This window comes from Mya arenaria, chromosome 5 (genome assembly GCF_026914265.1).
Source record: "Mya arenaria isolate MELC-2E11 chromosome 5, ASM2691426v1".
NCBI lineage: Eukaryota > Metazoa > Mollusca > Bivalvia > Myida > Myidae > Mya > Mya arenaria.
In genome coordinates this window covers 32,360,496-32,374,435 of record NC_069126.1, presented here as the reverse complement: position 1 = coordinate 32,374,435, position 13,940 = coordinate 32,360,496, and positions in this window count along the sequence as shown.

Here is a 13,940-nt window from a genome sequence, read left to right as displayed (position 1 = left end):
ATTAAGAGCTAAAAAGAAGAAATTATTATGTGCGTTTATTGACCTCAAAGCTGCATTTGTCTCTATCTGGCGTTCAGGTCTTTGGTCGAAACTTATTCCATATAACATTGGTGGTAAATTTCTAAAGGTCATTAAAAATATGTATAATTCCATTAAATCGTGTGTTAGGGTAATGGTGAGTCGTCTAACTATTTTGCAAGTAATATAGGGGTCAGACAAGAAGAAAATCTTTCTCCAATGTTATTTTCCCTGTTCCTTAACGACCTGCACGAATTCCTTAACACCAAGAGCTTAATGGCATCGAAATCGGTGAAAATCAGTTATTTTCATAAATGAAAATATTTATACTTTTGTATGCTGATGACACAGCAATTGTCTGTGAAACTGCAAATGATTTACAAGATTGTTTAAATGCATATCATGACTTCTGTCTTACATGGCATTTAAAAGTAAATATTGATAAAACAAAGATTGTAATATTCTCATCTGGTAGAATGACAAATCACACTTTCCAATTTGATAATATTGGCATAGAAACTGTGAAAGGTTACAATTATCTAGGAATATATTTTAGTCGTTCTGGATCATTTCTTTCTGCCAAAAACATATTGCAAACCAAGCTACAAAAGCAATGTATTGTCTGATAAAAGAGCTAAATCATTATACCTCCCAATAAATATACAAATTGACTTGTTTGATAAGCTAGTTAAACCAACACTTTTTTATGGATGTGAAATATGGGGTTTTGGAAATTTGGAGTTATTGGAAAAAGTACAACTTAAATTCTTGAAGCACATATAATGCATTCGATCCTCAACCCCAAACGCAGTGGTGTATGGTGAGACTGACTGGTGTATTTCCTTTACGAATTGACATAGAAATACGGATGATTTAATTTTGGGCACACCTAGTACAACCTTTGAAAATGAAATCGTCTACAAAACTTTACTATGCGATGTATGGTCTTTATGATGATCGTCAAAATAACGGCAGTCAAAATAAATAAATCTGGATAAATAATATTAAAACTATGTAAATAAAAACAGAAATGTATGGAATTTGATTATCAGAAACATTAACTAACTGTAGATGGTTAACACTCACAGTATCACAAAAGTTAAAAGATCTCTTTATTACTGACTGGTACAGTACATTAAACACATCCACAAGCTTCCGATTTTATAAAACAATTTGAAATTTGAAGTTTGAAATGGAAAAATATCTTTATAACACCTATGATATAAATACAAAAAGGTTTGCAAGATTACGAATGAGAAATCACAAATTACCATGTGAAACTGGTCGATGGAGTTATGTCCCATACGACAATAGAAAAAGCACGCGTTGCAATAGAACTTTAGGTGACGAATACCACTATATGATAGAATGTCCTGATTTTTTAAATCTGAGAAAAACGTTAATAAAACCTTAATTTTATGTTACACCAAGTTATGTTTAATTCCTGAACCTCTTTACAAGGTTTTATGAGACTATCAATATTTGTTAACAAACACATATTAAGAACTCGTTTATCAACTTAGTGTTAAAAACTGTTCTTTATGCAAACGTATATCACTCGTTTATTCGGCGTATTGAACTGGAGAATTCTCCCATGCTTTATACCTTAAAAGTACATACTCTTCCGGTGAATTTTGATAAATGGCATAATGTTGATTTTTCTGTTTTAAAATGATTAAACTTGACATAATTTTAATTCTGATTATTGATAATTGTAATTCAATTTATAATTTGAAACTCAATGTATCATTCCTTTCAGAAAACTTTAACCTCATTGTACACTTTCATATATGTATTCACTATGTGCCTGCATAAAGCCTCGTTTTACTTAGCACTTATAATATCCTCATGTTTGTAAACTCTGTTTGCATTGAGTGTATGAAATCAACTTTGAAGCTTTGCTCTAGACATATGATGACATAGGTTTACTTTTTAAAGAATTCATTCATATATATTATAGTGACAACGTTTGTTGCTGTTGATTTTTTGCTGAAATTGTGTTAGCTTGTTAACAGAGTTAACACCAATAAGTAAATTTCAGATATTCAGTGAGACAGACCTAGATCAAAGCCTAAACTTCGAACGCTTTTCGGTGAAGTATAGCACATTTTGCCACTTTCTTCCATAAAAGTGATGAACAATAGAGGTATAATTTCAACTATGGATGCTATTTTATTATTCAGATCTCACACCAATTACATTTAAAACGGTAGAGTTGAGAGGATGATGGTAGTTGGGGATTCGAACATTCGAATACTAGTTGATAGTTGGTTATTTGAATATTCAACTACCTGCTAGTTGCCAGTTGGGGATTCGAATAATCAATTACACGGTAGTCAGATGTTGATGTATATATATTAAGCTGTTAATTGCGAATAACTGATTGTGTCATGTTTTATGGTTGAAATGTGTACATGTAAAGGTATCACAGACCAAACGTAATTTAATGCACATGCACACAGATGTATTTCCGTGAACAACACTGTTTTATTTGAGTTTTTTTTCTACATTCGCCAATTAGATATTCTAACATTTCCAGTTGGTTATTCGTTTGTAGTTGGGGATTCAGATGTTGTCTATTCTTATGGTCTAAACGTGTACATGTGAGGAAAACACACAAACACATGTATCTTCATGACAAACACCATGCTCGTGCATTCGCCAGTAGGTTATTGTTAGTTGGTAATTCGCAAATATCCAACTATACCAACCAGATTCTTCAAATCTGTTTCTTTTAATCATAAAACAATACAAAATCTTCAAAATACAAATTTCCTACTTACAACTGGTTTGTAGTTGTATATTTGCGAATAATCAACTCGGCAACGGGCACTGTTGGAATAACCAACTGGCTAATGTACGAAAAACAGTGTGTGTAACAAAGTCACATATGTGTACATGGGTAAACAGACAACAATAGTGATATTTCCTTACATTAACATTTTTTGACTATAGAACAAGGCACAATCTGAATCCCCAACTGCTAACTGGTTGTTAGTCTAATATTCGTCTAATATACACCAACTGGAAATGGTTGAATAACCGATTGGCGAATATACGAATAATAGCGAATTAAACCAGCGTTTGTTAGGAAGATACAAATATGTACATAAATAAAATTAGAATATCTGTTTGATTTCTTTTCATGTCTACAATTTTAATATTAAACAAGACAAAATCTGAATCCCCAATTACTAACTCGTTGGTAGTTGGATAATCGAGAATAACCAACGGGCAATTTTAGAATTACACTCCGGTTAGTGCACAAAGTTAGTGATGTTAACAGTGTTTGTCACGAAAATACATAGACACCATATGAATCCTTAACTAACAAATGGGTAAAAATATCAACTGTTTTTGAAGCTGGTATCAATACGGACACAATGTATTTGATATTAAAGTAAATGTCGATAACCACATGCTAGATAGCGAAATAACACTTGAAGATATTGAACGTGCTGTTAGAATTTCTTTAAAAATAACAATGCATCTGGCGATGATAAGATAATAAATGAATACCTGAAACCTTCTTTTAATAATATGATGATTGTGTATCTTCAGCTATCTAATATTGTCTTAAAAACTGCTTCTATACCAGAAAACTGGACAATTGGTGTTATTAACCCAGTGTATAAAAATAAGGGTGATATGTGTGATCCCTCTAATTATCGCCCAATAACACAACTTAGTTGCTTTGGCAAGCTATTTACTACAGCTTTGAATAGTAGATTATAAAAATTCATTGAAAAGTACGATATGTTAGGCTAATTTCAAACTGGTTTTAGACCGGCACATTCGACAGTCGATAACATTTTTGTTTAAGAAATGCTTCTGGAACACCTGTGCACATCTCGCAAAATTGTTATGTGCCCATATTGACCTGCAAGGTGCCTTTGATACTATTAATATAAACATGATATGGTTTAATTACATGGACATAAGATACAAGGAAACCTTTTAAATGTTGTTAGGAATATGTACATACAAGCAAAAATCTGTGTAAAAGTAAACGGAACAAAGTTGGACTATTTTCCATATTGTGTTGGCGTCCGCCAAGGAGAAGGTTTATCTCCTTTGCTTTTTCATTCTTTGTTAATGATTTGCATCAATATTTTCTAAATAGCTTGGTTGTAAATGGTATTGTTATTGATAAACATGAACATGATTACAGATTAATTGATTTTTTTTCAATTTATGTGTACTCCTTTATGGTGACGATACTGTTATACAGTCTGAATCTGCTATAGATTTACATAATATACTATATCTGTATGAAAACACATGTTGTCCACTTTATCTATTCATAGTATGACAGTCTTTCCAGCTCACCTCTACATAGGATTCCATCTTTCAACAGAACTTTGGAATGCCACAGGTTGTCAGCTACATCTCTACAAATAACCGCATGATTACAAGGTTTCAACTCTACTCTCTACATAATACTGCAAAATGAAAAACCTTGTTCACTTCATCTCTACACAGAACTGCAAAATGACACAAGTTGTCCATTTCATCTTTACACAGTACTACGGATGACACAACTTGTCAACTTCATCTCTACACAGAATTGCAGAATTAATGATTTATCCATAGCATCTCTACACCGGACTATTGAAGTCCACAAGTTCTCCTCATTTCTACACATAACTGCGTTATCGCTTACAATTAATTGCAGAATGACACAGCTTGCAGCTACAAGTCTAGACAGGACTACAGAAGGACAAAATTTGTCCACTTCATATCTATACAGAACTGCATCAACAAATGTCTACTTCATGTCTACACGGGACTCCAGGATGACACTATTTGTCTACTTCATCTCTACACTGGTCTGCATAGTGGCACAAGTTTTCCACTTCATCTCTTCACAGAATTTCAGGATGACGCAAGTTGTCCACTTCATCTCTACACAGAACTGCAGATTGACACAAGTTGTCCACTTCATCTCCACACAAAAATTTCAGAATGACTCAAGTTGTCCACTTCATCTCTACACAGAACTGCAGAATGACACAAGTTGTCCACTTCGTCTCTCAACAGAAATGTACAATAACACAAGTCGTCCACATCACCTCTACACAGAACTGAAAAATGACATGATTTGACTCATGGTCTTCACTTTATCTCTACACAGAACTGCAGAAAGACACAAAATGTCCACTCTATCTCTTCACAGAACCGCAGAATAATACAAGTTCCCAACTTCATTACTTATGTTAAAAACTACATAAACAAGCTCAGTAGCAAAACGCTCATATCTACACAGAAGTTTTAGAACGACTGAAGTTGTCCACTTCAATTCTACATAGAACTTCATAATCACACAATGTGTCCACTTCATCTATACACCAAACTGCAGAAGAATACAAGTTGTCCACTTCATCTCTACTCAGATTTTCCGATTAACTCAAGTTATGCTCTTCCTCTCTACACAGAACTGCAGAATGACACAAATTGTCAACTTCATCTCTATACAGATTTCCAGAATGACACAATTTGTCCTATTTATCTCTCCACATATCTATAGAATGACCCAAGTTTTTCACTTCATCTGTACACAGATCTATAGAATGACACATTTTGTCCATTCCATTTATTCATAGAAGTGCAGAATCAAACAATGCAAAATCACACAAGTTGTTCTCTTCATCTCTACAGATCTCTGCGAAATGACACAAAATGTCCACTTCATCTCTACAAAGAACTGCATTTGAAACAAATTGTCGCCGTCATCTCTTCACAGGTCTGCAAAATGACACAAGCTGTCCACTTCATATCTACAGAGAACTTCAGAATGACACAAGTAGTCCACTTTAGCTCAGGTATCGCAGGTATACAGAATGACACAATATGACAACTTCGACTCTACACAGATCTGCAGAATGACACGAGCTTACCTATTCATCTCTATACAGATCTGCAGAATGACACAAGTTGTCCACTTCATCTCTATACAGAACTGCAGAATGTCACAGGTTGTCCACTTCATCTCTTCACACAACTGCAGGATGACACTGGTTGTCTACTTCCTCTATACACATCACTACAAAATGACTCATGGTGTCAACTTCAACTCTACACAGACCTTCAGAATGACTCAATTTGTCCACTTCATCTCTACACAGAACTGTAGATGGACACGATTTGTCCACTTCATCTCTAAACAAGTCTGCAAAATGACACAAGTTTTCCTTTTCATTTCTACAAAGAACTGCAGAATGACACAAAAAGTCCACTTCATCTCAGAACTACAGGACTACAAAATGACTCAAAGTGTACACTTAATCCCTACGCAGAACTGCAGAATGACACTTATTGACTACTTCATCTCTACACAAGTTGTCACTTTAGCTCCACACAGAATTGCATATTGACGCAAATTGTCCACTTAATCTCTCCACAGAACTGCAGAATGACACAAGTTGTCACTTTATCTCTTCACAGAACTTTAGAATGACAAAGTTCGTTTACTTCATCTCTACACAGATCTACAGAATGACAAAAAATGACTGCTTCATCTCTTAACAGACCTTCAGAATGACACAAAATGCCCACTTCATCTGTACACAGAAATGCACTATGACACAAGTTGTTCACTTCATCTTATCACAGGTCTTCAAATGACACAAGTTGTCCACTTCATCTCTACACAGAATTGCAGAATGACACAATTTGGCCATTTCATGTCTACACGGAACTGCAGAATGACACAAGTTGTCCACTTCATCTCTACACAGAACTGCAGAATGACACAAGTTGTCCACTTTATGTCTCCACGGAACTGCAGAATGACACACTTTGTCCACTCTATCCCCACATAGAACTAAAGAATGACATAATTTGTCCACTTCATCTCTACACAGAACTGCAGAAAACCCCAAACAATCGCTCATTTGCTCATAAGGTGCGATACATACATTTAAAATGTAAATTGGTTTCGGTGATCCAAGTTACCATTTCCTACCTGCTTTTGAAAGAACACAGTGAGTTTGTAGCCAAACAATCGCTCCTTATTCATGAGGTTCGTGTTTGATAATGAACTCAGTAGAATTCCATAGATCATATGCGAAATATATTTACGAGTATTCAGACCTGACTGGTGGTTAAGGTACATGATGTTGATACCAGACATCCATTCGTAACTGATCGGACTATGCGGCTGATGCACTAGATACTTGCGCCAGTATATCCCTTCGTGTATCTTGATCATAAGTTCGGCGTTATGTCCATAAAATGCCAGTGTGGCCCCGTTGAAATGTTCCGATAGGCCCAATACTACTCCTCGCTAGGACTTTCTACAGTAGATACCGCCTGGGAGGGCTCAAAATAAGGGTGCTGGCAGAGTAGTGGTGGGTAACACTTTTGGAAATAGGTTCTGCGAACATAGTATCCATTTCCTTCTCCTTTGTCAATGGGTAACCTGCCCTATGCCAGTCACAAGTCTGCTTGAAAAATAAACAGGGAGTGACCACAGTTCATGACAAAAATTCTTTAAAACTAATTTCATATTGATTTTATTTTTTAAAAGATTTATGTTTGTGTTTCATGAATCAAACATGTTGTACAAGTGTGTGTGTATTGTTATGTTTCAATTTGTCATACGTACTTCTACTTTGTTATCTGTCTTCTTCTTCTTTTAAATTAATCTGAAAGTGAAATTATAAGCATTTTAGCATAAGTTGTACAAGTATATGAGCAATGATAAATTGTTATTCAACGACCGAGTGTAACAAAATTAAAACACCATGAAAATCGTCTTTTCAAATGCTTCAAATTGGAGTTATCATTTCACTTTCATGAGAAAAGTTTTGTAAAAATAGTTAAAACAAAATCGGTCTTTTGCTTTTTAATTTAAAGTTCTCTAATTTTAAGTTCTTGTCACACTTGTGTTATTCAATCATTCATTCATTCATTCATTCATTCATTCATTCATTCATTCATTCATTCATTCATTCATTAACACATTTCGGAGTGTTATAAAAGTTTGGGCGTTACATATAATGAAAAATAGTATATAAGTTAACACGAAAAGATAACAACAGTATAAATGAAACGAACACAAGGTTATACCTTCACCCTTTCTGATGACGCTAATAATAACACTGTGAAATGGGATGGCAAAGTATCAGACAAAAAGATCTTCAAATGGGTCTTTGTTGAAAAATTAACCTCCCCAGAAAGAATCGAACATGCACACGAGAACAGATTCGGACGGCATGCAGTATGTAAACCACTAAAGCAGTGGGTATTAATATTAATATGAATCACTACAGACACAAATTCATTAGTCCAAAGGTTTAACATAAACCCCGCTCAATGACACAGGACAAAAGCAAAAACAGAAGAGCGATACAAAAACTCACAAACCAGAAACACGAAACAACAACACAAACTCCACAAAAAATCAGCATATAAAAATAAATGACTAAGGGTGTTTAGCAAGGATTTTTACTGGGGGGGGGGGGGGTCGAGTTTATGTGCACAATAACACAAAGCCGACAAGACAACAAAAATCTATACTTAACCACAAATTCATTGTTTTCTATGGGTAAACAATACTAAATGTCAACCTAACGGAACCATTTGAGCAATTATTTTGCAAACACAAAACAGAGTCTGTTCTTAGTCAAGGTTGAGACAAGGGTGAGAATGAGTGCTATGGGACCGGCTAACTGGGTTTAGGTGTCATTTTTGTAGACCGTTCCTTAGCGGTCATCCCAACCAGAATTGATAAAGCATTTGTGTATATTAATATTTATGTAAAGCGTATGCAGTGTATAATTTGTAAAGCAATTAATCAAAATAAACCGACCGCAATAATAATTGTCATTTATCAGAACAGTTTAGATTTAGACTTTTCTAAATGTATTCGCCGCGATTCGAAAGTAATTTAACATTCATGTAATGAGATTTATAGATAAGCTGTGTTTTTATGTCTGAAGTATGACTGGTAAAATATAAATGATTTCAAATTTGAATGTCATATTTTTTATTGTCATCATTAATGCAAACGCATGATATTTCAAATTACCATATACGTGCACATGACGGCTGTACTTAGTTTTAAGCATTAGCTTATGAGTTTGCATTAGGAGCACCTCTGCCATTTTCCATCGTTAACTACCTCGGGTGTATGCTGATACATCAGTTAAAGTAGATTGCAAAATGTTTAGTAATATAATAAATCAAGTGTAGTGTTTTACGTTTATTTTGTATGACTAAGTTTAAATTAGTTGCCAGTTAATTGTATTATTGCATGAATAGTTTATAAGATTCCGAAGAGTAATGTCATCAAGTTGAACTGTTAAGTTGAAATTGCTTTGCGATCTAATTGCAGCGTAGTTAAATGTTAAGATTTCTGTCACTGTAAACTGTCCATATACATCCGAGGTTGGTTTCGATGAAAAATGGCAGAGTAGTTCCGAATGATGAGTTTGGTGTCTTATCACGATACACTCTCTGCTCTGTCTATCAAATGCTAGCTTTGTGTCATATAATTCCGTGCATAACACTCAGACATAGAATTCATTGTATTTTGGTTTTGAAAAAAAAATCGGTTGAAATGTTTCGAACTACGTTTCGAAATAAAGTAATACCATTTCGAAATAACGAAATAACAGTTCGTAACGGAAAACGGATTTCGTTATAACTAAAAAAATCGTTACCACGGATTATCTTTTAATCAAACAAACAAATAGTTCCTTTTTTCGAAGTTATAAAATAATATATTGTTATAACAAAATAAGTATTTCGGTTTAAGATTATGATTTCGTTAAAACAAAGTAGTTTCGAATTTCAAAATAACTACTTGTGAACATTGCAAAAATGTGAGTTTCATCATTCTGTTCATAATTTTGATGTCTGTACCAGCAATTAAAAGTATCGGTAGATACTATGTATGTTCCCAATACAAGGCGATGCCCAATACTGTAACATGACAAACATACAACGTCAAAAGATTAAAAATTTGGTCACAGATATTTTTTTCTATTGTAGGTCAAAAATCGATGGTAACGCTTTAAGTCGTAAAACATTAGTTAATAAAATATGAAAATCTGCGATCTTATAATTGTCAGCAGTCTTTTATCACTGGTTTGCAGATATTAACGCATCTTTTTTTAAATTGTGTTCATTTCAAGACAAAAAATAAAAACAAGTTTTAAAAACAGTAAATCTGTGAGAGTGCAGCTTTAAAGATGATAAAATAGCGAAAAAAAAAATTATCGAAAAATGACATAAACTTGGCATCGATGCCTTGAAACTTACTAACTGAAGTACCACATAGTTTACAATTTATTTAAGTTTAGCAGTTATATCGTATTTTTCCATTAAAAAAGATAACTGGGTATGTCTACCAGGTAGAATTCATTCCTTATGCGTGATTGGCTAGTCGGTGTTATCACGTGATATTACCGAGGTAGGTGTTTAGCTTGATTATGTCACCGGTTTAGAATAAGCCTTAATAGCTCAGTCAGTAAGACACTGGATTTCAATTTTGGCGACGCGGGTTCGAACCCGGTCTCCGACACAATTTGTTTTTTACATTTTGGTACTTTTTTTTTACAATTATGATATCAAAGCGTAACACATTCTATAAGATAATTGTCCTGAGATGCGTTACAGAAAAAAAATATTTTGGTGCCAATCTGTGACACAGTCCCTTTAAGAGCACATTGTCATAATATGCAGTTAGAATACACATAGCCTATTAGGTAGTGAAGCTTTCCATGCATAAAAAATATATTGTGAAACTATTTAGTTTATGTACACATCCCCCTCCCGCCCCTAAGAAATGACCTAGACCATATGGTAAAGTGTATTCTGTCAGACACAATGAAAACTAATAGCTAGAGACATTATTATTTAGTAGTAGTAGTAGTAGTAGTAGCAGTAGCAGTAGCAGTAGCAGTAGCAGTAGCAGTAGCAGTAGCAGCAGCAGCAGTAGCAGTAGCAGCACAGTAGTAGTAGTAGTAGTAGTTAAAATCCATCAAATGTTTACTGAGAACAACCTGAAACGGAATAGTGCAACATGTTGTATAGAGAAATATCAAAGATGTGTAACATTATACAGGTGTTTCATGGGCATGGGCATCGGTGTCGGGGATGAACATTCTGAACTGTTTCGGCCTCGGGACAACGGTTCAGAAGTCATCCACTCCACCTCGGGACAACAGCCTTGACTGTAACACAAATGCCCATGCAGCAACTGTTTTATTACCTTATTACATATATTATTTTTGTTCAAACGCGAAAAAGACAAAAACTTTTGTTAAGGGAATATATCGAAGTTTCACAACAAACATCAATATCACAAATTGTTGAGATCAATCTCCATGAATCTCGGAAACATCTTCAAATCGTGGCATTGTTTGTTTACGTCCGATATTGATTTGTTTACGTCTGGTAATGATCTTGATCGTATAGACGATTGAACTTCTTCAGAAATCTCCGTGAACCAATTAAAATTACAAAACCAATATTTACGAGTTTAAACGATATGCAGTTTATTTTAGAATCTAGGTAAAACCCATGACGTACATATGACGTAGCCTCACGCGCGGGTAACAGTTCATACTGTTTATCGGTCAACAGTTCAAAACATTGTAATGTTGATAACTATTTGTAAAACAGTCCAAATAGTTAATTACATTCATATAGGGCATCGGGTAATACAGTTATATGTTATATCTTTTTATGGTGGTTTCCAGAAATTCATTTAATTAAGTCCATATATGGACACAAATTCTTAAAATTAGTTTTTCTACGGTTTGGGGCAGAAAAATAAGATTATCAAAAAAATCATTATATTACATGATAAGTGCAGATCACATATATAAGGAACAAATATTGAATAATGCGGAGGATTAAGTATAGAAGGGTGTTCTGTATAAGGACACACATTTATAACATGCCCGTTATTATCATTGAAGAATTAGATGTACAATTCAAGGGACGATCCATTTCGTAAGATTTCGTCACATAAAGTCGTGTATATAAAAAACTTAGGTATGGTCGTATCTCATAAAAAATGTTAAAACCGTTATAAAAAATATGTACACGAAACTTATGGTAGTACTGACAATTGCTATGCATAGGTGTAGCGAACCCATAACTTTTTTAGTACATGTTGTCCGATGAAGCCGATGTATAAACTGGTATAGCTGACCAGTCACATACAATTAGTTAGTCCAACTGTGAGCCTTAGTTTGACATTATATACACATTTTGTATCTACCCTTAATCATGTTTCCTTCTGCAAAACCTCATATACTCATATACCTCACATTTGAATGGCTGTTTTTATGACTGACCGAGCCTAAAAGTAACTGTCCATTTTAAAGTATTGTATACCCTTAACCATGTTTCCTTCTGCAAAACCTCATATACTCATATACCTCACATTTGAAGGTTTACGTTAAAGTCCTTTATCTGTTGCTGCGTTCTACGATTTTTGACTTAATTTTTATAGTGCTTTACACTGCCGTACTGTTGGAAAATAGTTATGTTGTGTTCACTTGACAGTGTGCTGCTTATTTATAAGTTTTATTTTCAGTGCTTGGTTTATATTTTGTTCATCTCGCAGACATATATTCATCTTGTTATGCCGATAAACTTTTCTTACCAACGTCAACTGATTCCAATTTTCGTAGTATGTATGAACATATCGTTGGTTAAAATAGGTTGCTTTACATAACAAATCAAAGTAAATGCACCAAACAACATTGTCGGTATATATGTTAAATGTCGTTATATTCAAGTTTCGTTACAGACGAGTTTCTATGTTCGTGAAAGTAAGCTTTCACTCGTTTATATAGTCCACTTACATTGATATTGATATAAGTACTTTCATGTTGGCATGTATTTTAATATTGCTTACTGTTGGGCTTGTTGCAAGCTGCTCCGAACTTGGAGAATTCGATTTTTGCGGAAGCAAATCCATGAATCCTAAGTATTTTCATTGAGATCTTATACTTGTCAACACGTATATTATTATTCATTCAAGTTACTGTAAGCTATGTGTTACTTTCTAATTGTCACCCATTTTGTTTCAACCTTACAATATTATTTTTTTATCCTCTATTCATTTACGTTGAAAGCACTCTTTCCTCGACAATCGCAACTTCAGCGCCTTCAGTGCTTTGATTAATTATACACTAAGTCTTATTATTATTATTATTATTATTATTATGCGCTGAAAATAACCAAATAAAAAACTCCGACAATGTGCGCGAAAATAATTAAAATCTCTAAGCGCGATATCAATTTAAGTTACTATGCACGTACTCAGCATCTATCCTACAGATTCTATAATATCCCGCCTCCAACATAAAAGACGCAACGCCATTGGTCCAGGACTGGTCAAGCGGTGACCCAATATTTTTTCACCAAATTTAAATCGTACCAAAATGGCGTCCATCTTTCGATTCCGATGACGGTATTCCGTTGAATATATGAAACATTTAGACATGTAAACAAGTTGTCGACGTGATATATACGTTACAGGATTAGAAGGTTATCCGATATGAGATAGCCCCGTAACTTTTATTATCAGTAACAATGAGTATAGCCTTCATTTAGCCGTCGAAGACACGGTTCATTTGCAGCCATGTTATTTGCCAATGTACTTAAGAAACTACGTGATATTCCCCAGATATAGGACAAACACGAACATGCATATCCAAAAACGGGTTATCAGTAACTGTCACGCATAAGACATTTGCAAAATAACCATTCGGCGAAAATAATTACAAGAAAATAAACAGACGATGGAGTTGAACAGTTTAAAGCTAATGCAGTTGATGCTAATATTACAAACGACGACGAAAAGTTGATGCACATTGTTAGATTTTGATACAAAGCATTTACCATGATTGTTTTGTACTACTTCTGCTACTGTTGGCTGTTTATTGGATGTTAATGAA